Here is a 22,003-nt window from a genome sequence, read left to right as displayed (position 1 = left end):
GGTCACGAAAAAAGACAAAAAAAAAAAATATATATATATATATATATATATATATATATCCCACTAATAAATTTTATATTGATTTCATGTTGAATCAATATTTTGCATATATTGGGTTAAATATGATATATTATTAAAATGAACTTATTTGAGCTCTTTTTAAAAATGTGATTACAAAACATTTTAAAGTACACATGGGGCTCACATTGTATTCTTCTGGATAGGGCTGCTCGGATGATACCTGTTCTGTTGGTTTACTTATTTGGTTCTCCACACATTTATCAACCTGATTTTATACCAGCGCTGTAGATATCCTTTTGAGCTGTGCGTCCACATCAGCCATTCTGTCTCTTCATCTTCCAGGGAGTCTGCGCTGGAGCCCTCTGGAAAGCTTGTTCTCCTCTCACCAGCTGCCGTCGTTCTGCGATCCCCCTTCAAAACATCCTGGGAATTCCCTTTATTGTTCTACTGTGTTGAAGCCAGTTTCCTGGATCTCATATCTTCCTCCTCCTTGGTTAATTCTTTTGTTTTATGAAACACATTCTCTAGTAGTTTCCTTAGAAAAATATGTGGGAGGTTAATTTTTGCAACCTTATATGTCTGAAAATTTTACATATGTCCTTGACACATAGTTTGTCTGGGTAGATGAGTCCAGTTTCGAAATAATTTTTCAGAATTTGAAAGGCATCACACCATTATCTTCTGCGTTGCTGTTGAGAAGTTCTAAGTCATTTGATTTCTTATCCTTTGTACATACCCTTTCTCTTGTGATCTCCCTTCCTCTTTCCCTCCTCCCTGCACCCTCCTTGCAGAATCTTCTTTTTCTCAACAATATTGTGAATTTTCATGATGATGTGACTTGGTGCGGGTAATGCCCTTCAATACTGGGAAGTTTATTTGACTTCATTGGAAAAACTTTCCCCTCCATTTTGTTGGTTCTCTTTCCTTGGAAGGCTTTATTATTGTTGGTCTGTAGTGGTCCTCTAATTTTCTTTTCTCTTTTATGTTCCCTCTCAGTCTTTTGGTCTCTTTCTAAAAGGTTGCCTGAACTTATCTTCCAACCCTTCTGTTGAGCTATTTATTTATATTATCATATTTGTAATTTCCAACAGTTCTTTCTTGTTCTTTAACGACTTTTAATTAGCATCTTGTTCTTGTTTTAGGGGTGCAGTATCTGCTATATCTCTGTCCCCATGGACAATAATGATTGTTTTGGATTTTACTTTTCTTTTCCCCGTGTAGTCTGTTTCTTCCAGATCCACTTTCTTCTCATGTTTGGTCTCTCTTTCATATTAAAGCCTTCCTCAGATGTGTGGTAATCCTGGGTTGTTTGTGCATGTGTAGCTGCACAGGGGCTGCATGTCTGTGGGTGGGGTCCTGCTAAAAGTGAACTTCTCAGCTGGGTGGGGAATCCCCAAGAGAGTTGCTTTAGGTCTTTCCTCGAGAGCTGCTCAGTTTCCCCAGAGGAGGCTCTGCCAGTCTCCTGCCTGGAGGGGGATGTCCTGGCTGCCAGCATTTGGGGAGCTGAGTGGGGAAGAGGGCTTGAGATTTCAATATTCAGCAAGTGTACACCTACCATACCCCCCTGGCACCCCAGTCTGCTGTTGGCTGCCTCTGCCAGGTATCTATTTCTGTATAACAAACTACCCTAAAACTTTGTGGCTTAGAACAACCATTTTATTTTGCTCATGATTTTTAGGGTCAGGAATTTGATAAGTTTGGCTGGGTGGGTGGGTCTGATCACATGGCCTCAGATGGTGCAGGTGGGATGGAGGGTTCACTTCGGTGCTGGCTTTTCACTCCCGTGGCTGGTGCTCCTTGCCCTCTCTCTGTCTGTCTCTCTCTGTCATGCTCTCTCTCTCTCCATGATGTCTCACCTGCTAGGATCTCTGTGTGGATTGGGCTTCTCACAACATGGTGGTCTCAGTGTGGTCGTACTTTCTACATGGTTGCTGGCTTCTGATGGGCAGCCAGAAAAAGCTGCCAGTGCCAGGCCAGTTGAGGGGCTATGCCCAGAGCTTCCAGAATATTCTATTGGTCAGAGAAGTTATAGCCTGCCCCTGTCTCCCACCCCCCAATATACCCCCCAACTCAAGGATATGAAGAAATGGACTCCTCTTTATGGAAGAGGAAGGTGACATTGCAAATAAGCATGTGGGTTGAGAGATCTTTCATCTCTGTGAAATTTAATCTGCCATACTTCCCAGATTAAAGTTGATTTAAAAAATTTTTTAGAGAGCATGATTTTCATGTGATAGGAATATTTATCAATTGTTTCCTCTTTATAGTTAGTCTCTATGATGTCCTTTCAACCTTGTTGAAACCTTGTTGATAAGTTAAACACAACCTTAAAGATTGTGTTAAACTTATCCTCTGCTTTTGGGAATAAGTTTGTTTCTTAGATAAATATTTGTTCCAAGTCTTCAAAAATATGTGTGTGTGTGTGTGTGTGTGTGTGTGTACTAAATCTTTTCATGTTTTCTGTGATTTTTATTTTTATTTCATTTTCTTTTTCCTTTAGAAAGTGCTCTATATTCAGTCTGGAGCCTTGAGATGGTTTTGTCAGCGATTGTGTTGGTTCCTGTTCTCTTAGTCCCAAAGGGGAAATTTTAAGTTTTTATTTTACATGGAAGTTTTATTTTCCCCACTTAAGGATCTGTTCAGCTGGGAGAAGTTCGTTGGAAGGCAGTTTTGCCTCAGGAATTCAGTGCTTTTTCAAGTAGATCCTGGTGAGCTTCTGTGGGGAGATGCTGGTGGGGTCATTCTCCCATGTCCCCCATGTCTCTGTGAGTCCCTCCTGGGCAGCTGCAGGCTCTGTTTGTGAGGCACTGGTGTAGTTGCTAAACTGCTCTCATTTGCCACCACCAACTGTCCCTCAGCCCAATTCTCTTCCAGTTCCAGTTTGAGAACTTTCCAGATCTTTGGGGGGAATTTCACCTACTGGCTTCCTACAAGGTCTTTTCTTGTTGATGTCGAATACTGGCTGTCAGTACTTGATCCATCTCTTTCTTTTTTTTTTTGTCTTTTTGTCTTTTTCCGTGTCTGGCAACGGATTGCAACCCTCAGTGTTGCCCCCGTACCGGACTGGGGACCGGCAACGGGATCGCAACCCTTGGTGCTGCTCCCGCGCCTCGCTCAGCCAGTGAGCGGGAACCGGTCTGTATGTGGGATCCGAACCCTCGGGCGGGAGCGCCGCTGCGCTTCCCAAGCGGCGCACTATCCAGTGCGCCACCGGGCCGGCCCCAGATCCATCTCTTTCTACCAGCACCAAGTCATGCAGGCTTCCTCAAAGTTTCTAGCTCATTGATACCAATCTTCTTTATTTCACATTAAGGTTATAGACTTTGTCCCTGCTTAGTACAGCTCTAGAATCCTTTCTATGGGATTTTGCAAGGGAGAATGTTAAACAAGTCATCTCAAAAGACCATCTTTTAAGTCTCATTTATCACTTGGTTCTTGGTTTTAAAGTCAGTCAGGTTTACTAAGAGATGCTCTGAAGATTTGATTATGCTTAAAAGAGTGAATATTTTATTTTCCACAGCTGAGAAGAGGGGCAAATGTCTGCAGGAGTGGCTCTCACTCCTGACTGCACAGCAGGACCAGCTGCGGGGCATTGATGAAATGCTGATGTCCAGACTGTATCCCCAGAGGCTGTGGTTTGATTGGCCTGGGACGGGCCCTGTCATCAGCTTTCATAAAGACTCCATGGGTAGTTTTGGTGCTCAAAGTGCTGAGAACCATAGATCTCAGAGAAATGGGGGCTTGTCCTAAGCCTGTGAGTGCCCTTGCAATGGGGAAAAGGGGGAAAAGGGGGAAAAGAAATCAGTAGGAGAAAAAGATGACATCACAGGAGAGAGGAAAAGCACGGGATTTAAGGGGCTTGTCCTAAGCCTGTGAGTGCCCTTGCAATGGGGAAAAGGGGGAAAAGGGGGAAAAGGAATCAGTAGGAGAAAAAGATGACATCACAGGAGAAAGGAAAAGCACGGGATTTAGCATCACAGGAGAGAGGAAAAGCACGGGATTTAATGCCTGTGTTTGATTCCCAGCTCCTCAACTGAAGGCCTGCCTAACTTTGTATCATTTCTTTGAGGCCCCATTTCACTCTGTGTAAAACAGCAATAATGATATATACCTCATGGCATTGATACTAGACAAAGTTGCATGTCTATAAAAGCAAATGTTGGTTATTTTTTTAAAAAGGAAAGAAAGAAATCATAGTGTTAGAAAAGGGAGAAATAATATGAAAGAAAAGAGAAATTCATAAGATTGAGAACGATTGTCCTTTTGTTGGTTGTCAGACCTTGGCCATTAATGTAACTCACTTATTTTTTAATGGAAAGAAACTGCAGGGGACATCCCAGAAGGGAACTGAGAGAGGCTGAAATGTGGGTCCCCGCTCTCTGAATGCTTCCTTAGCCCTAGATGTAGTCATAATTCCAGCGATCAGCTCACAAATACCACCCTTATGTTATCCTTCCATTCTCCCAAAATACCACCCACAATGTAAACTTGGATTGATGAGTAGGTGGAGTAAGTCCTAAAGAAGTCTTCTTATCTTTTTTTAGATAAAGTTTGTGCAAAGACCTCATGCCTAACTGGAGGCAAGTCTCTATCATGAGGCATCCATTAGCCCCTCTACTTTGCCTTCCTAGGTTGCTTCCACAAATACGGTAGATCCCCCTTATCCAGGGTTTCGCTTTCTGCAGTTTCAGTTACCTGTGGTCAACCACGGTCTGAAAATTTTAAAATGGGAAATTCCAGAAATAAACAATCTATAGGTTTTTAAATTGCTGCCTTTCTGAGTTGGGTGATGAAACCTCATGTCATCCTTCTCCGTCCTGCCTGGTACATGGATCATCCCTTTGTCAGCTTCTCCATGCTGTTTACGCACCCACCTGTCACTCACTCCCTAGCTGTCTCTGTTGTCAGATTTATTATTGCGGTATTGCAGTGCTTGTGTTCAAGTCACCCGTATTCTATTTAAGAATAGCCCCAAAGCACAAGAGTGTGATGCTGGCAATTCGGATATGCCAAAGAGAAGCCTTAAAGTGCTGCTTTTAAGTAAAAACTAAAAGTTTTTGACTTAATAAGGAAAGAAGAAATCATATGCTGAGGTTCCTAAGATCTGTGGTAAGGAGGAAGTTTCTATGCATGAGATTGTGAAGATGGAAAAAGAAGTTCATGCTGGTTTTGTTGTCACATCTCAAACTGCAAAAGATAGAGCCACAGCATATGTTCAGCACTCGGTGAACATGGAAAAGGCATTAAATTTGTGGGTGGGAGACATAAACAGAAGTGTGTTCCGATTGACAGCAATTGAGTTTGGTATTATTTGAGGTTTCGGGCATCCACTGGAGGTCCTGGCACGTATCTTCCATGAATAAAAAGGGAATAGTGTAATGCATTCATAGTTGTAATTAATATGTCTCGGTATTATTAGATTTTGTGGGAAAACAAGGATTCTGCTTCTTATTTCCCTTCTTCTTTGTAATAGGTTAAACTATACATTCCTCAAAACATATGTCTCCAGCACCAAAACTGGATGTCCAACAATTCAATTCTCACACTAACAACCTAGAGTTAGTGCAGGTCCCACAGGTTAAGGGCTCAGTCCCACAAGACTGCCCCAACTTCAGATGCCAGTTGCTGGTCTCAGGCTACCTGTATTTCTGACTGAGCGGCTATAAATCAAAAGTTCCCAAATCACTCTCCCTCCCTCAGGTTCAAAAATTTGCTAGATTGGCTCACAGAACTCAGGAAAACCAAGTACTTACGTTCACTGGTTTATTATAAAGGACAAAACTCAGGAGCAGCCAGATGGAAGAGATGTATAGGGCTAGCTGTGGTGCAGGGACACAGAGCTCTCAGGCCTTCTCCAGGTGCACTACTTTTCCAGCACCTCAGTGTATTCACCAGCCCAGAAGCTCTCCCAATCTCATTGTGCAAAGGTTTTTATAGAGCTTAATCTCCAGCCCCTCCTTTCCCTTCTTGGAGGTCAGTGGGTAGGGCTGAAAGTTCAACCCTATGATCTTTTCTGTGAACAGCCTATCCTGAGGCTCTGTAGGGATCCCACCTTAAGTCACCTCGTTAGCATAAACTGTGGTATGGACAAAAGGGGCTCATTATAAATTACAAAAGACATTCTTATCACTCAGGAAATTCCAAGGGTTTTAGGAGCTCTGTGTCAGGAACTAGGGACAAAGACCAAATATATTTTTGTATTATACCACAGCTTGGTACCTATAAATGTGATCTAATTTGGAACTGGGGTTTTGTAGTTGCAATTAATCTCGAGATGAGATTATTCTGGTTTTAGGGTGCGACCTAAATCCAACAACTGATATCTTTATAAGAGACTGAAACTGAGAGACAGACCCAAACACACACAGAGGAGAAGGCCACGTGAAGATGGAGGCAGAGAGTGGAGTTTTGCTGCCACAGGACAGAAAATGCCTGAAGCTACCCAAAGCTGGAAGAGTCAAGGAAGTATTTGGAGCCTTTGGAGGGAGCATGGCCCAGCCAGCACCTTGACTTTGGAATTCCAGTCTCCAGAACTGTGAGAATAACCTTTTGTTATTTTGAGCACCAAATCTGTGGTAATTTGTTATGGCCGTCCTGGGAAACTAACACATTCTTTCTTACCACCTTTTCCTTCCTCCTCCTTCAGCTAATTATAAAGTTTAGGAAACCATTCTTTTTCTCAAGAGGGATCTAATTATGCTGCAGCAATGAACACATGTCCCAGCAGAAGTTAAATGATATGCAAGTGAAATAACCAGACAGGACCATAAAATGGAGATGCCAGAGCCACCAGCAGCTGTGCTAAGTGAAAAGAGCATACAATAAGTACAGGGGGGTCAGGAGCTTCTCTGCCCTCAGATTCATTGTTTCTCTCCATCAAATATTTCTTAATCCTCAGAACTATTTTTCTTTCTTGATGCCGTGGAAGATGCACCTCATTTAGCGACGGCACTTTGGTGTCTCAATTTTGACTTTCCAGAAAGACTCTTCTAGCTTTATGTTTTTTTCCAGATTATGTTACTAGCCTGTTTTATACTTTTCCTGCCTCCTAAAGGGATTTTTAGAATCCATGTGACAATGATGGCAGAAAAAGATCACTGGGTTGTTTAATCCCTCATGAGGGACCAGAAAGAAGTGAAGACCCACATTGAGAAAATGGTTTTTTGTGTTTGGAAAAAACATGTATTTTGAAACTTTAATTAATAATTATTTTCCCTGTTTTATTTCTAAATTATTCAAGCACGATTGGGTGATGTCACAGGAAGATGGTGGACTAGGAAGCTCTGGGAATCTGCCTCTCCACAAAAACAATTGAGTTGGCAGGAACTGTCTGAAGCAACTATTTTGGAACTCTGAGGTCTAACAGTATACTGCAGCATCCAGGGGAGAGCTTGATAAAGAAGCTGGTAATTTTCAGTGAATTTTAGCCTTCTGTCCAGTAGCAACTACCACCGTCCATCCGCATCCTCCATCTTGTGACTGTCTGCCATGGGGACAATGACATGCATTCCTGGTGTAGCTTTCTGAAGCCAGGGCGGGCAATAGAAACTTGGTCCTCCAAAAATTGGAGTTGTGTGTTTTAATTGCTGATCATTGCTTTTGATCACTGAGGGGCTGGCACAGAATTTGGTCATTGTTTCAACCTCCATAGGCTGAAGCAGTTTCTGACGGAATTTAATAAGACAGGATCCCCTTTCCCCCTCAACTCCTCCCACCCCTTTTGGGAGGCAGACATTTAAGGAAATCTTTGTCAGGTCATTGGCTGACTGCAGAGAGAACAGAACAGAAACTTCATTGACCACACAAAACAAGGAATATACATGCTGCAAATATAGCTTGATTAAGTTACAGACAGTTGGCTCTAGCCCTCAAAAAGCAAGATTCAGCAATCTGCAAAGTATGGGATAATTAGATCTCTAAAGTTATCATAACATAATACTCAAAATGTCCAGTTCTCAACAATAACAAAAATACAAAATATGCAAAGAAACAGGAAAATAAGGCCAATTCAGAGGAAAAAAAAGAATCTGACAGAAATCATTCTTAAGGAATCTCAGACATAGAAATTAGTAGTTGAAGATGTTAAAAGTTGTCTTAAATATGTCCAATAAGCTAAAAGAAACAATGGACAAAGAACTAAAGGAAATCAGGAAAACAATGTATTAACAAAATGAGGCTATCAACAAAGAAATAGAAATTGTAAAAAAAGGAGCAAACAGAAAAGCTGAAAAGTACAATAACCACAATGAAAAACTCACCAGAGGGGTTCAACAACAGATTTGAACAGGCAAAATGTAGTATCAATGAACTTGAAGATAAGACAATTGAAATTATCCAGTGTGAGGAGCAGAAAGAAAAAAAAGAATGAAGAAAAAGGAACCAAGCATGAGGGATGTGTAGAGTACCATCAAACGTACTGACATACAAATTATAGGAGTTCTAGAAGGAGAAGAGAAAGAGAAAGGGGAAGAAAAAAAATACGAGAATAGATAATGGCTGAAAACTTCCCATATCTGAGGAAATACATAAGTGCACATGTCCAAGAAGCTCAATGAACTCCAAGGAGGATAAATTCAAAGAGATCCACATAGAGACACAGGGTAGTCAACTTATTGAAACCCAAAGACAAAGAAGTTTGAGTACAGCAAGAGAGAATCAGCTTTTCATGTACAAAGGTTCTGAATGGGATTAATATCTGATTACTCCCCAGAAACCATGGAGGACAGAAGGCAGTGGTATGACATATTTGAAGTCCTAAAAGAAAAAACTGGCAACCAAGGATTCTATATTTGAAAAAACTATCTTTCAAGAATGAAAGAGAAATTAAGATACTTACAGATAAACAAAAGCCGAGGGAGTTTACTGCCAGTAGACCTCATATAAGAAATGTTGAAGGGAATCCTTCAGGCTAACATGGAAGAACAGTAGACAGTAAATTGAAGCCATAAGAAAAAATAAAGAGCACTAAGAATTAAGGACAGAGACTATAGTGGGTTAAGGCAACTATGTAGGTAAATATAAAATCCAGTATCATTGTACTTTTAGTTTGGTTTGTAACTTCTCTCTTTTTCCTGTGTGATTTAATGGGCAAATGCATAAAACAGTAATTGTAAGCCTATGTGAATGGGCATACCATCTATATAGATGTAATCTGTGACAATAACAATATCAAGGGGGAGGAGTGAGGATGTTTACAAGCAGAGTGTTTGTATATTATTGAACTAAGTTGATATTATTCAAGCCATGTTGTATATTATTGAACTAAGTTGATATTATTCAAGCCATGTTGTGATAAGTTTACAATGTCAATTGTAATCTCCAAGGTAACCACTAAGAAAATAACTACAAAAGTACAAGAAAGGAAAGAAGAAGGAGAAGGGGACCAAAATGGTGCGCTACAAAGTCAAACACGGTCAGAACCATTCTGCATTTTTTTAGAGTACCTTCTAATGGTTTTTTTTATTAATTCTCACAACCCAGCTTGTGTGAGAGGAATCAGTTATATACTTGGCTTTGACATCTTAGAGAACTTAGCTGTGAAGTAGTGCATTGAGCTAGTTTTACAAGGCCAAGTGCAGAGTTCGGATTAAGGAAAGAACACAACAGAATGGAGAAAGCAGTGGACTAGAAGCCAGCAGAAGTGGTACCAGTTGCCTGGGTTATTTGTGCTAGTGAGCCATGTGACATCGGACAACTCTGTTTTCTTGTCTGTAAAGGGAGGATGTTGAACTAGATGATCTCAAAGGTCCCTTCGTGCCTGATGCTGAGCACCCAGATTTGCTTGCATCCCCCTCAAGAGGGTGTGCCCTTGGGATTGAAGAGCACGAGTAACTGAGGCTGTTTTCTATTCAATTCCAGTACAGATGTGCACTCTCTGAGGCTAAGTTTACTTTCTGCTTATTTATTTTTTAAGTTTTGTTTTATTTTAAATTGGCACTGCTTTCATTTGAATGTTTCCCCAAGCTCATGTTGGAACTTAACCCCCAATATGGTGGTGGAGGGTGGGGCCTTTGAGAGGAGGCGATTGTATCTTGAGGACTGTGCCCTCAAGGATGATTGATCCATTCATGGAGTAATGGGTTGATGGTTTAATGGGTGGCCATGGGCACGGCTCTGATGGCTTTATAAGGAGAGTGAGTGAGAAGGTTAGCTCTCACTTGCCCAGCCCATTCTTGCCATGTGACATCCTGTATTGCTGTAGAGAGTCACAACCAAGAAGGAGGCCCTCACCAGATGTGCCCCCCGGACCTTGGACTTCCCAGCCTCCAAATGTAAGACATAAATTTCATTTCTTTATAAATTACCCAGTTTCAGGTATTCCATTATAAACAACTGGAAACGGGCTAATACAGTCACATAATCATAGTACTCTGAGGCTAATTTGAAAAGAGAGGAAAGTATCTCATGGCTGGAAGGACCTTGAGAAATGACTTCTAGTACTGAAGCAGGAACATCTATTAGCAGTACTGATAGCTTCTGTGAGATCTGTGAGCCAGGTAAGGCAGACATCCAATTCAAGTAAAAGAATATTTATTGAGAATCCTTAGTGTGCCAGGCAATGTGCTCAGATCTGCATACAGAAAGGTAAGAGCGAGTTCTGCCTTTATCCAGCCCACATAGTACATCTGCCCCCGGTCAGGAAACTGGTGCTTAGAAAGGCCGGGTTTTGTGAATGAAATCACACAAGAAGCAGCATAGCTGGGGCAGGAGGCCAGGTCCGATTTCTAGACCAGAGAGCTTGCCGCGCCCCCAGGCTGTCCTGGTTCAGCCCATGCGCCACTCTCATGGTGTCCAGAAGAGACAGTTGTAGAGAGCTCCTTTGCATCTGACGGGAAGGATTTTATTTCTCATCAGTAGCCTGAGTATCTTATGTGGAAGTTAACGCTTACTTCCTCTTGTTCTATTTAATTGAAAAAGACACAGCCTCTGCCTTTTTTCCCTTCTGGTCAGCCCCGAAGTTCCTCGTTTAACACTTTGCAGAAGCTGTAAATACAGTACCCTCGGGGCAGGGCGAGGCAAGGAGGGAGGAGTTGAACTACTGACCTGAGCCCTGTGAGATCTTCTTCTGGGCCAAAGAATTGCTTGACTTGAGTTCTAGTGCTGGGTTTGCAACATGTGCACTTTCTTCATCTGGAGGTGGAAGAAACAGGCCTGTTTCCTCTCCTGGGCCTTGGTGAACACTTGAGTTTTAAAAGGCCTTGCCTTTTCTTTAACCATTACATTAATCCTTAACTAATTATTTTAATGGGTGTTGGCATGGATATCTATTTTAATTTAGTGTCAGTTTGTCACATCTTTGAAATCATTTTACATCTCTTACATTATAAGACTCAAAGCAAGAATTGTATGGTCAAAGGAGCATTAAGGACAGGGACTATAGTGGGCTGAATGGTGGCCCCAAAGACATCAGGTTCTAATCTCTGGAACCTGTAAATATTACCTTATTTGGAAAAAAGGTCTTTGCAGATGTGATTAAGCTGAGGACTTTGAGATAAAGAAATCATCCTTTTGATGGGGCCCTAAATGCCATCAAAACATTCTTATCAGAGTGAGACCAAGGGGGATGAATAGTGGAGTGATGTGGCCACAGGCAAAGAAACGTGACAGCCACCAGAGCTGGAAGAGGCAGGGAATGGATTCTCATCTAGAGTCTCCAGAAGGATGGCCCTGAAGACACCTTGATTTGGCCCAGTGACGCTGATGTTGAACTTCTGGCCTCTAGAACTGTGAGAGAATAAATTTCTACTGTTTGAAGCCACCAAGGTTGTGGTAATTTGTTGCAGAAGCTGTAGGAAACTAATGCAAGGATGAAGAAGCACAGGCCTCCATTGTAAGAGCAGTCTTGGAAAGCCTGTGGACTCCATCTCAGAAAAATGGTTTTACCATTATACGTTAGAATGCATAGAATGATGAAGCAAGCCAAATATATTGCAGTACAGTTGCAAGAACATAGGAAAACAAATTTGTGCAGCTTTGAAAATATTAATCAAAATAATGCATTTCAAATTCAGGCAAGTTAAACATGATTTTATTTTTGAAAGATATTGGTGTGTTTCAGAACAGGCCGTTGCTCAGCTTGGATCAGCACACTCCACTGTGAAGTGGCCTGCAAAAAAAAAAAAAAAGGTTGAGATCACGTGTCATCTGCCCGGAGATCTAATATCCACTATTGTTTTGAAGTTGTGATGAGAGTCAGCAGTGTTCCAAGATGCAATAATTGCAATGGAAGTTTGAAAATATCTGGTGTTCTCTGGTGACTAAGTTATGGGAACTGTTCTGTAGTTTGTTGCCTACATCTGTAATTGCAGGAAATTCTAACTTTTGGTTCATGAACCTCAGGCACCAGATCCCCAGCTCAGAAGGAAGGGAAGGAAGAGCCGACCGGCTACAATGAGTGGGAGCCAGATCTGCAGGGAGGCCAAGGAGGGCTGGCATTTGCAAGGACAGCAGCATGTGCAGGAGCGGGACCCTCACGCAGACCCCCGGAGAGGCAGCAGGCGATAAAGCAGGCACAGCAAATTGGAGAGGGTGTCAGGTTGACTGTGAAATATGGTGGATTAACAGCCAAGGCTGGCGGAGTGACCTGCTTTCAGACACTTCATTTAGAAGTTATCATATTGCTGGGTGCTTCTTATAATTTGTGATGATGCTGATTGTGATAAATCATGAGTTTCTGGCAAACTCCGCCAGCCCGCTCCAATGGCTGAACAGAGAAAATGTCTAATTCTATGGGAACATTCATGCCACGAACAAGAGCGAGGTTCTGGCCATAACAACAGAACGCTCAGTCAGTGAACAAAGTAATTAAATCAGGCTAATTAAATCACAATAAAAATAATTTTAATTTAATTAATTTCTCTGCACTGATTGAACATTATGTTGAAACCAGGAGACTTTCTGAACACTAATAGAATTTAGGAGCTGGGATACCAAAGTTGTGGTCACTGGTGTGGTACATGGGTTATTGTTGAGGGAATGAAATTAAATACATTTAATGAGATGCTGAGATGTTGACCGAGCCACAAATAGAAAATGATTTTGGAAGGAAGATAATGGGCTCTCTTCCTTTCCCAGTTAGGTTTCTGCACGAAGCAGGCCAATAAATGTCAAATTTGGTAATAATTTAAAAGGTCTAGATAAAATAGATGGTGCACAGTTGTCTCACTTTGTCAGGATTGGAGGGGAGCCCTTAGTTTAGGAGCTCAGAGGTGAGGGGAGGTACCAGGAACCCTTGCCTATAGTCAGCTCTACCCTCAGCCCCTGGTACCTCATAAAGGTCCTGAAAGCATTAGAACTGGAAATCTGTAAGGTCCCCAGTCAAGGACTAAACTAATGGCAATGGGTTTTTAACAGCAGCATGAAAGATTAAGTGAGACATATAGAAGGACTTCCTGTCTGGCACAGGTATTAACCAATAACCAGTTACTACTTCTTGAAAATGTGAACCATGATCCCCTCTCTCCCCCATGCCTTATCCCCAGGGCTAAGCAGAGACACTTACACTAGCTGGTACTGAAATGATTATTATTAAATTGAATTATTGAGGTCTCTTAAGGAATTTTTTCCCCTTAAATCTTGAAAATTAGAATAGATACTCTTCTGGAGTTGTTTAGACATTGTTCAGTTTAAAGCAGGAGGATGCTCACAAGACAACCTCTCAAGGTCACCTCCCTGAGACTAATTTTGTCATGTAAGCAACACTGGAAGTCTAGTGTATGTTAGCAGGCGCTCACATAATTACCAACTGTGATTTTAGAGGAGTCCCGTGATTTGGATCTCAATATTATTTATCATGCACGTTATTTTAATTAATATGTTGTGTGTGTGCCAACATTTGAGCCAGACCTCGTTATGACTAGTCGGGGCACTGCATTGTTTGTTGAGTAGAACTGTTTTCCGGGATGCAGCTGGTTTCCCTCCCTGGCAGGCAGGGAGGGCGAGGGAACCAAGGAACCAGCATTTGCAAAAGCCTTTGAGGCCAAGGAGGTGTGCAGCGATCCTCTGTCCTAGACCACTAACCAGCAAGGAGTTCTTTCTCCATGCAAGGGAGAGGTATGGACAGGCCCCAAGGGAGGGCCCTGGAGGCTGAAGGAGCTTCCCCAGGGAGAAGGAAAGTGGATCAATGTTTGTGGGGTCTGAGTGCTGCACACCAGTCCCAGGAATGACGAGTGTCCATCCGCGCGCCTTGACAGAGAGAATTGGTACCTTTTCTGTAGTCTGTTGTTATATGATTGGGCACATAGTATGAAATCCGTGATAGTACGATGTCCATAAGCTACCTGCACAATACTCAGAGCCCCCTGCTCCTCCTAACGCTGGGCCAGTAGGGCCTGTGGGCAGGTCTTCTTCCTGGTGGAGCTACCCTCACCCCCCACTCCAGGTTTGGAACATGACATTTTCCAGTAGGGGAATTTTGTCTTTCTGAAAAGAACTTCTAGCTTAACCTACATTCCAGCCAGTTCATTGGGCCACTGGCCCCAGCCTGGCCTGCACCCTGACCAGACCACCAAACGGCCTCCCCCACCAAACGTCCATCCTCACGAGCAGGTAGAGTGGTGCAGGTGACCCCAGATAGTCCCTTTCTCCCTAGGGTATCTTTCCCATTCTAGCACCTGCTGCCCACCAACGTGAAGCTTCTTGTGTTGGTATTTGCTAATGAGAGCTATAACCCTAGTGGCTTTAACTGTTTTCCCTCACTGGCGTAGATTGTTTATTTCATTTTTTAAAAAATGCTTCTAATAATAGTATTTAACCTTCATTTGAGGTCAAATATGTGCCCAGCAATGTGCTAAGCACTTTACCTGGATCATCACATTTGATGCTTACAGTAACTCTATGGAGGTAGGTGTTATTTTTATTCCCTTCTTATAGATGAGGAAATGGTGGCTTGCAGAAGTTAAGTAACTTACCCCAGTCACAGCTGGGATGTTGCAGAGCTGCTCCTGGAATCTAGGTCCCTCTCTTTCCAGATTCTCTCCTGCTACCCTCATGCTGCCTTGGGAAAGAATATACCACGGAAATGTGTTCTGTGAGTGTTCTGTGATTCTGCTCCCAGCACGCAGCTCCTACCAATGTGCATGTGATCATCTGCATCCTATGCCCAAGCACCACAGTCCTCCCCAAATCCTTCTTTTCAACCCAGAAAACCATTTTACGGAAGGAAAATTTTGGACCAACTAAGAATGTTAGGGCTATTTCCTATGCCCAAGCACCACAGTCCTCCCCAAATCCTTCTTTTCAACCCAGAAAACCATTTTATGGAAGGAAAATTTTGGACCAACTAAGAATGTTAGGGCTATTTTTTTTTTTTCTCTCAGAAAGTCAGTTAACTACACACTGTGCATCTGTATTGGTCCAAAGATTCTGTCATGGGAGGAAATCTCTTTAAAGGATTTGACTGGGAAACCTGAGGATGTCTCCAACACTGGGCTTTTCAAGGCTGCAAGTCCGGGCCCCAGTGCATTCCTGATGTCCCGACACCCAGCTGTGCCTGACAGACCCAACCAGGCCAGCTGCAGGCAATAGACGGTCTCAGTCTACCAGCTCAGAGAGCTCCACCGTGATTGCCTCTGGTCTCCTGTCTTTGATCTCTTGCTCCCTTTGCCTCTGCTTATTTTTTCTCTTTTTCTCTGCAAATTGACTTTGTCCACTCTATTCTCCAATCCTGGACCAGCCACTCCCTTTCCTGTCTTCCTTACCATGCAGTGGGCTCCACACTATGATGGTTCAGGTGGCTTTTGCCTGCTTCATCATTCTCTGCTGAAAAAGAATCATAATAGAAAACCCAAGAAGAGAAAATATTTACCACTTCTGAAATGGCTTGATTTAATGAAATAATGTTTTGGGGCATTTGGATTGAACCCATGTAATTGTAGGTTGTGAAGTATAATAGTAGCTCATGCAGGGATATCATTTTGTGCTCTTTTACTTTCAGGTTTTTGATAATCCAGTGGGTTTGGTGGAATTAGAGGGCTGCTGTGAAAAAAAAAAAAAAAAAGCCTGAGCAACCTGCTGGCGAGAGAACAGCCTGTCAAACTAGCAGGTAGCTGCACGTTCAGCCTTTATCCAACGTACAATAAGGGCAGTCACCAGGGCCTGTAAAAAGAGTATTGAACTGTCGACACAGGACATTTTTGTTGAAAGTAATCCTTTTGATTTCATCTTCCCAGGCTAATGTAATAAAAACAGACATTATGGAACACATTTATCTCAGTTTGATAGGGACCATCGTGAATACCCTGTGACATGTACAGTCATAAAGGTTGTCCAACTGCTGCTGGTGACTTGGAAGATGATTGTTGATCCAGAGGTTGTGGACACCATATCCCAGATAAGGATGGATGGTGGTCAAGGGAGCCAGCCAGTGGTCACGGGAGCCAGCCAGTGGTCATGGGACCTGGCCAGTGGTCACGGGAGCCGGCCAGTGGTCACGGGAGCCGGCCAGTGGTCACGGGAGCTGGCTGGTGTGTGACAGTGTTGCCATGTTGTTTCTACTAGGAGACTACTGAACTTCTAAAATGGTCTAAATTTTGGTCCCCAGACCATTTTCTCTGTTAGCAAAACCTTGAGTGGTTATCTCCAAGGAAGAAGAAAGGACAATAAAGTGAAAGAATCCCAAACTTATTTTTGCTGATTGAATGGTCGTTTCTATAGAAACAGAAACAGAGGCAGGAACCAGCAGCCTGGGTCAGTGGCCTGGTTTGTGTCAGCTTCCCACTTTACATATTCCCGAATTCCATACTCTTTGACTCTGGGAATTTATGAACTCAGTGGGGACCGTTTGCAAAGAAAAGAGCTTCACATAACTTAAGAATTTAGGAGTTTCCCCCAAACAAAAAGCTCACAGAACTTAGGCCAACTCTGGCATTTGGAAGGATTCAAACTTACTAAACCTTCTAATTTTCCTTAACTACTTGAAGCATTGCAAGTTTGCTCTAACATGGTAAACATTACTCCCAACATTTATTTGTGCAGTTGCTAGGGGGCTGTTTTTCATGCGCTCACTAAAGGGCACTGAAAGGAACTGCTTATTCTCCACCAATTATATCCTGCCATGAGTTTACAGGTAACATTGTGCTGGGTGTTAACGATGGGAACACGTGAGTAACTGCAGACTTAATTTGAAACAGAGAATATAAATATGATTCCTCAAACTTAATAGAAAGTCTGACTTGATATTTCTTTGAGGCTCAAAAGGCTTATGTCTCATTGTTTTAATAATTACTGTTGAAGTTACTGTACTTTATGAATTGATTTTCTCATGCATTCGATTTAGTAAGATGTCTTTGAGCAGCCACCGTGTGCCAGGATTCAGGTACTGGACTCTGGGAGTTCACAGACAAAAGACATAGTTGCTGTCCTCAAGCATGTTACAGTCCAGAGGTGTTTCTAAGACAATGCAGATGGTTATAGTATAGTGTGATGAGCACTGTCGTAGAGACATGCACCGGGTGCAGGAGGGGAGCCGCATGCCCAGGGTGTGTGTGTGCATGCATGTGTGTTGTGCAGGCGTGCCCTATGCTCATGGGTGTTTAGAAGTGCATAATTTAGGAGTAGGCTTCCGGATGGAGATGTCTAAAATAAATCTTGAAGGATAAATAATAGGCAATGAAAAGGAAATGGGTTACATCCTAGATAAGAGGATTAACAAGAGCAAGTGGCATTCCGAGAACTACCAGTTACTGTGTTAGTGAGAGCTGTAGTTACTTGGGTAGTGGTGACGGTTGAGTCTAGAGAAGTTGGCAGTGCTCTTGTGCTTCATGCTAAGGAGTTTATTTGTCGAAGAAGGAAGGAAGGAAAGAAGGAATGACAGCAGAGAGTCACTGATGAACAGGAAAGGATCTAAGATTTATTTTCTGCTTGTGCCCAGTGACTTTAATATTTAACCTCTGAAGTTCAATTTCCTCATTTATGAAAAAGAGATATCCCTACTTCATATGAGATGAAGTAGGCTATGAGGGATGATATGAGAGTCAAATGAGATACTGGCTGTCCACTGTGCATAACGCTCGGCCTCGGTCCCCAGGAACCTGTCGCTCCACCGGAAACTTTGAGTGGATTGACTGGTGGCCCAGGGCTGCTGAACCAAGTGGAGCAAGGGAAGGAGTGAGCAAGGTCAAAGGACACGCCATCAGAGTGCACCGGAAGCAGCCCGAGAGTGACAAGTGTGATCTGCCATGCCCTTTCTCAGAAAGATGCAAAAGAGTTTGATGTATAGCACGGGGGAGCCCAGTGGCCTTTCTGAGGACCTTCCTGAAGCGAAGTGCACCTCGCATGAACCAGCAGGTCCGGGAGGACAGGCTGCAGCAAGGTGTTCACTTGTCTGAAGCAAAGGGTAAGAGAAAGAAATCCAAAGTCTTCTCTGCCAGGCAGAGGACGAAGCTGCGGCTCTTTGACATTAAACCAGAGCGACAGAGATGCAGGCTTTTTCTCCCTCTGCATGAACTCTGGAAGCGGAACATCCAGGACCTCTGCAATGGTCTCAAGCCAGACATGCAGCCACCGGTGATTCAGGCCAAGCTGTTGAAGGCAGATCTTCATGGAGCTTTTATTTCAGGCACAAAATCCAAATGCCCCTCTTCTGTGGGTGTTACAGGAATCCTTGTGCAGGAAACAAAGCACGTTTTCAAAATTATCGCCAAGGAAGACCACCTGAAAGTTATCCCCAAACTAAACTGTGTATTCACTGTGGAAATTGATGACTTTATTTCCTACACTTATGGGAGCAAATTGCAGCTTTGGTCAAGTGAGTGGTCTGTGAAGAAGTTCGAAGCAAAGGGAATGACTGACCTGTGAATTCCTTGCTACCTAAGGCAGTTGTTATGACAGCTGAAAATTGGAAATACCCCAAATACCACCTTTTGGTGAAGAGACAGTTAAGCCAATTCTGTTATAGACCACTTCCAGCCAGTGAAAATCAGAGTTAAGGACATTTAATGACATGGGGAGATGCACAGTGTCCTGAGTGAGTAAGTCAGGGAACAGAGGAGTTTATATTTCCAGGGAATCTTAATTTTGTATTACTCCTGTGGAGAGAAAAGACTGGGAGAAAAGAAATCGGGATTACCAGTGGTTGACTTAACAGTAGGATCATTAGGTTATTCCTTTTGTATACTTTTCTGTGTTTTCTGAATGTTCTATGATGAATCAGTTGTTTATGTAACAATAAAATACCCGCTTAGGCATAAAAAAACGAGGTACTGATGTAAGGTACTTAGCACAGTCCCTGGCACCTCATTCAGGCTCCATGACAGTGGTCATTATCATTAAGATGTGCGTGGAGGAAAAGTGTTGGAATGAAAGTGACCTGAGTGACTATGGCGGCCTGAGATGGGGCGCAGATGGAGCAGTGGATTGAGAGCTACCTGGGGACACAGTCGGTGGGGCTGGTGAGGAAAGCATATGTGGGCAGTGAGGCAAAGAGTCAAGAATGGCTTCCACATTTCTGGCTGGGTGTGTGGTGGTCCCTTTGTTGACATAGACACAGAGCCAGGAGCAGGGAATGTTGACAAAGTGAAAGACGGACAACACCAGCAAAGAGTCAAGAATGGCTTCCACATTTCTGGCTGGGTGTGTGGTGGTCCCTTTGTTGACACAGACACAGAGCCAGGAGCAGGGAATGTTGACAAAGTGAAAGACGGACAACACCAAACCCAAATCCATTCTAGATCTGAAGAACTTGTTTTACAAAACTGGACTGAAATCAGGACCTTGCAGACCAGTGGGTGTGTTGATTGGGGGGATGCAGAGACATCTCACTGGGAGTAGGGGGTGGGGGGTTGTAGCAACCCTCCTCCATGCCTTGGAACACCTGCATCTCTTCTCCTCAGCCTGCCTGCCAGCGACTGGAGGCTGGGCCTGCTCCTGTCCAGCTCACCAACCACTCATAAGAATCACATCACTGCCATCGGCCCAGGTTTCTCACTGCAACCCATGACCTGGGATGCTGGTGACCCTTGATCTTCCCTGCACACCAGATAAGCGCCATTATATATAAACTTGCTGCTGGAAAAAGGGAAAGAGTTATGAATCCTGCTTCTTAGGGTTCTAGCCAGAGCAATAAAATTTATTCCCAATACTAATACTGCAATTTAAATTTATTATCTTTGTGCTTTACAGTATCCATAGCCATAAAATCTATTCTCAAGAGGATCATTACAATTTCCAACTACTTAAGGAGTTATTTTTGTTTATGCTTTAAAGCCACAGCAATAAAATTTAACACCAACAATAATATTACAACTTTGTATGCTCTTAAAACTTGCCGTAAATGATAATTGTGAGAATAATGTCAGTAAACATGTAAATTTTTTCCAGGAGAAAGCAGCTTTTTGGTTTTTCTCACAGCGAGGCTCAGATTCTTAACAGAGAGCATTGAGAAGCACACTCCTTTCCAGTTAGTCAGCAAGTCCTGTTGATCCTATCTCCTGCATATTTCTTGAATTGGCCCATTTCTCTGTCCATGTGGTCCCTGAAGGCTCGTGCCATTGCTCTAGTTCAGGAAGCTACTGTCTCGTGCCTGGGTAACCAGCATACACTCTCCCACCCTGTGATCAATTCTCCACTCAGCAGCCAAGAACTTTTCCAAACCTAGATCTTGCCAGTTTCCAGGAAAATATAGGGGATAGAACACAAGATGTATGATACTACAAGGAAGCAGTTGGCCAGCTGCCGAGTATGGACACTGTGTGGCACAAATGACCTGGTTTCTCCAACTAATCAATGGCAGAAAAGAGAGAGAGGAGGAATAGAGGAAGAGACTATGATGGAATCAAAGGGAACTAAGAACTATAAACACAATATCTGTGCGCTTTGTGTGACTCCTGGTTCTAAGAAACCAACTGTATAAAGACATTTTTGAGAAAATCAGGGAAATCTGACTGTGGACAGGACATTAAATGATACTAAAGGACTACTGTGAATTTTGTTGGCATGGGGCTACATTATTAAAGCAAAGGCATTATCGTTAGAGGTGCATTCTTGGGTATTTACAAAGGAAACGACATGATGTCTCGCATTTGTTTCAAAGTACCCCAGCCCTCGCTTTTCTCAAAGTGGATGGGTGGTGGGAAATGAGAATTGAGATCACCAAAATGTGGATACTATTGAGGCTGGGGGATGGGCACATGGGGGTTCAGTATATATTCCATCTCCTTCAGTTGAGTGTTGGAAAAGTGGCATAATTAAAAGTAAAAAATTGAGAGAATAGGCCAGATGAAACATTTGTTCTTTTCAATAGTTACTGATTTATTCAACAAAGATTCTTTTTCATCACCTACTTCAATTCACAGATTTTGTACTGAATACCTACCTACCCAGTACAAAACTGAATAAGATTCAGCTTCTGTCCCCTAGAAGCAGAAAGATGCAGCTTCTGTCCCCTAGAAGCTTACTATCTGGCAGGAGAGGAGAGACCTGCATTTGAGAAAAGGTAAGTAATAATACAAGAACTCAACAGTTTACAAAACAGTCAAAGGCTAGCACAGAAACATTCAAGTGCGGAACACTGTGCATGATATACTACTTTTTGAACATAAAGGAGAAAAATAAGAATCTTTAGTCATATTTGCTTGTATAAGTATAAAGTCAGGAAGGACACATAAGAAAGTATGAAAAATTATTATCTATTTAGGAGGGAGGAAAAGACTTTTTTACTAAATGGCTTTTATACTTTCTGGTTTTTGAAAACATGTGAATGTACTGCATATCCACAAATTTTTGCATCCTTATCAGGTCCTATTCCCCTTGGTATATAAGCTGAAGTCCTTTACATGGCTTTTCAGGATGGCCACGATCTGGCTTCTGTGTCCTACTGTCTCGCGTCTGTCACCTCTCGAGCTCAGAGCTCCAGAGACTGCAGGCTCTTGTGCCAGACTCTGCAGGCCCTCGGCTTGGCCATGCTCCTTCTACTGGGGGAGCCCAACCAGCCCTAGGCTCTGCCGTGTTTGTTCTTCCCCACTTGCCCTGACGAAGTCCCGCTCAC

The 22,003-nt window shown here is 42.8% G+C and overlaps 1 pseudogene; it reads left to right on the top strand.

Moving 5' to 3' along the window:
• Positions 1 to 18,816, top strand: part of LOC103589563 — a 24,536-nt pseudogene extending 5,720 nt beyond the window's left edge.
• Positions 18,817 to 22,003: the final 3,187 nt, after the last annotated feature.

The sequence above is a fragment of the Galeopterus variegatus genome, unplaced genomic scaffold (assembly GCF_000696425.1).
Source record: "Galeopterus variegatus unplaced genomic scaffold, G_variegatus-3.0.2 Scaffold703, whole genome shotgun sequence".
Classification (NCBI taxonomy): Eukaryota; Metazoa; Chordata; class Mammalia; order Dermoptera; family Cynocephalidae; genus Galeopterus; species Galeopterus variegatus.
This window is presented reverse-complemented; position numbering and strand designations above follow the sequence as displayed.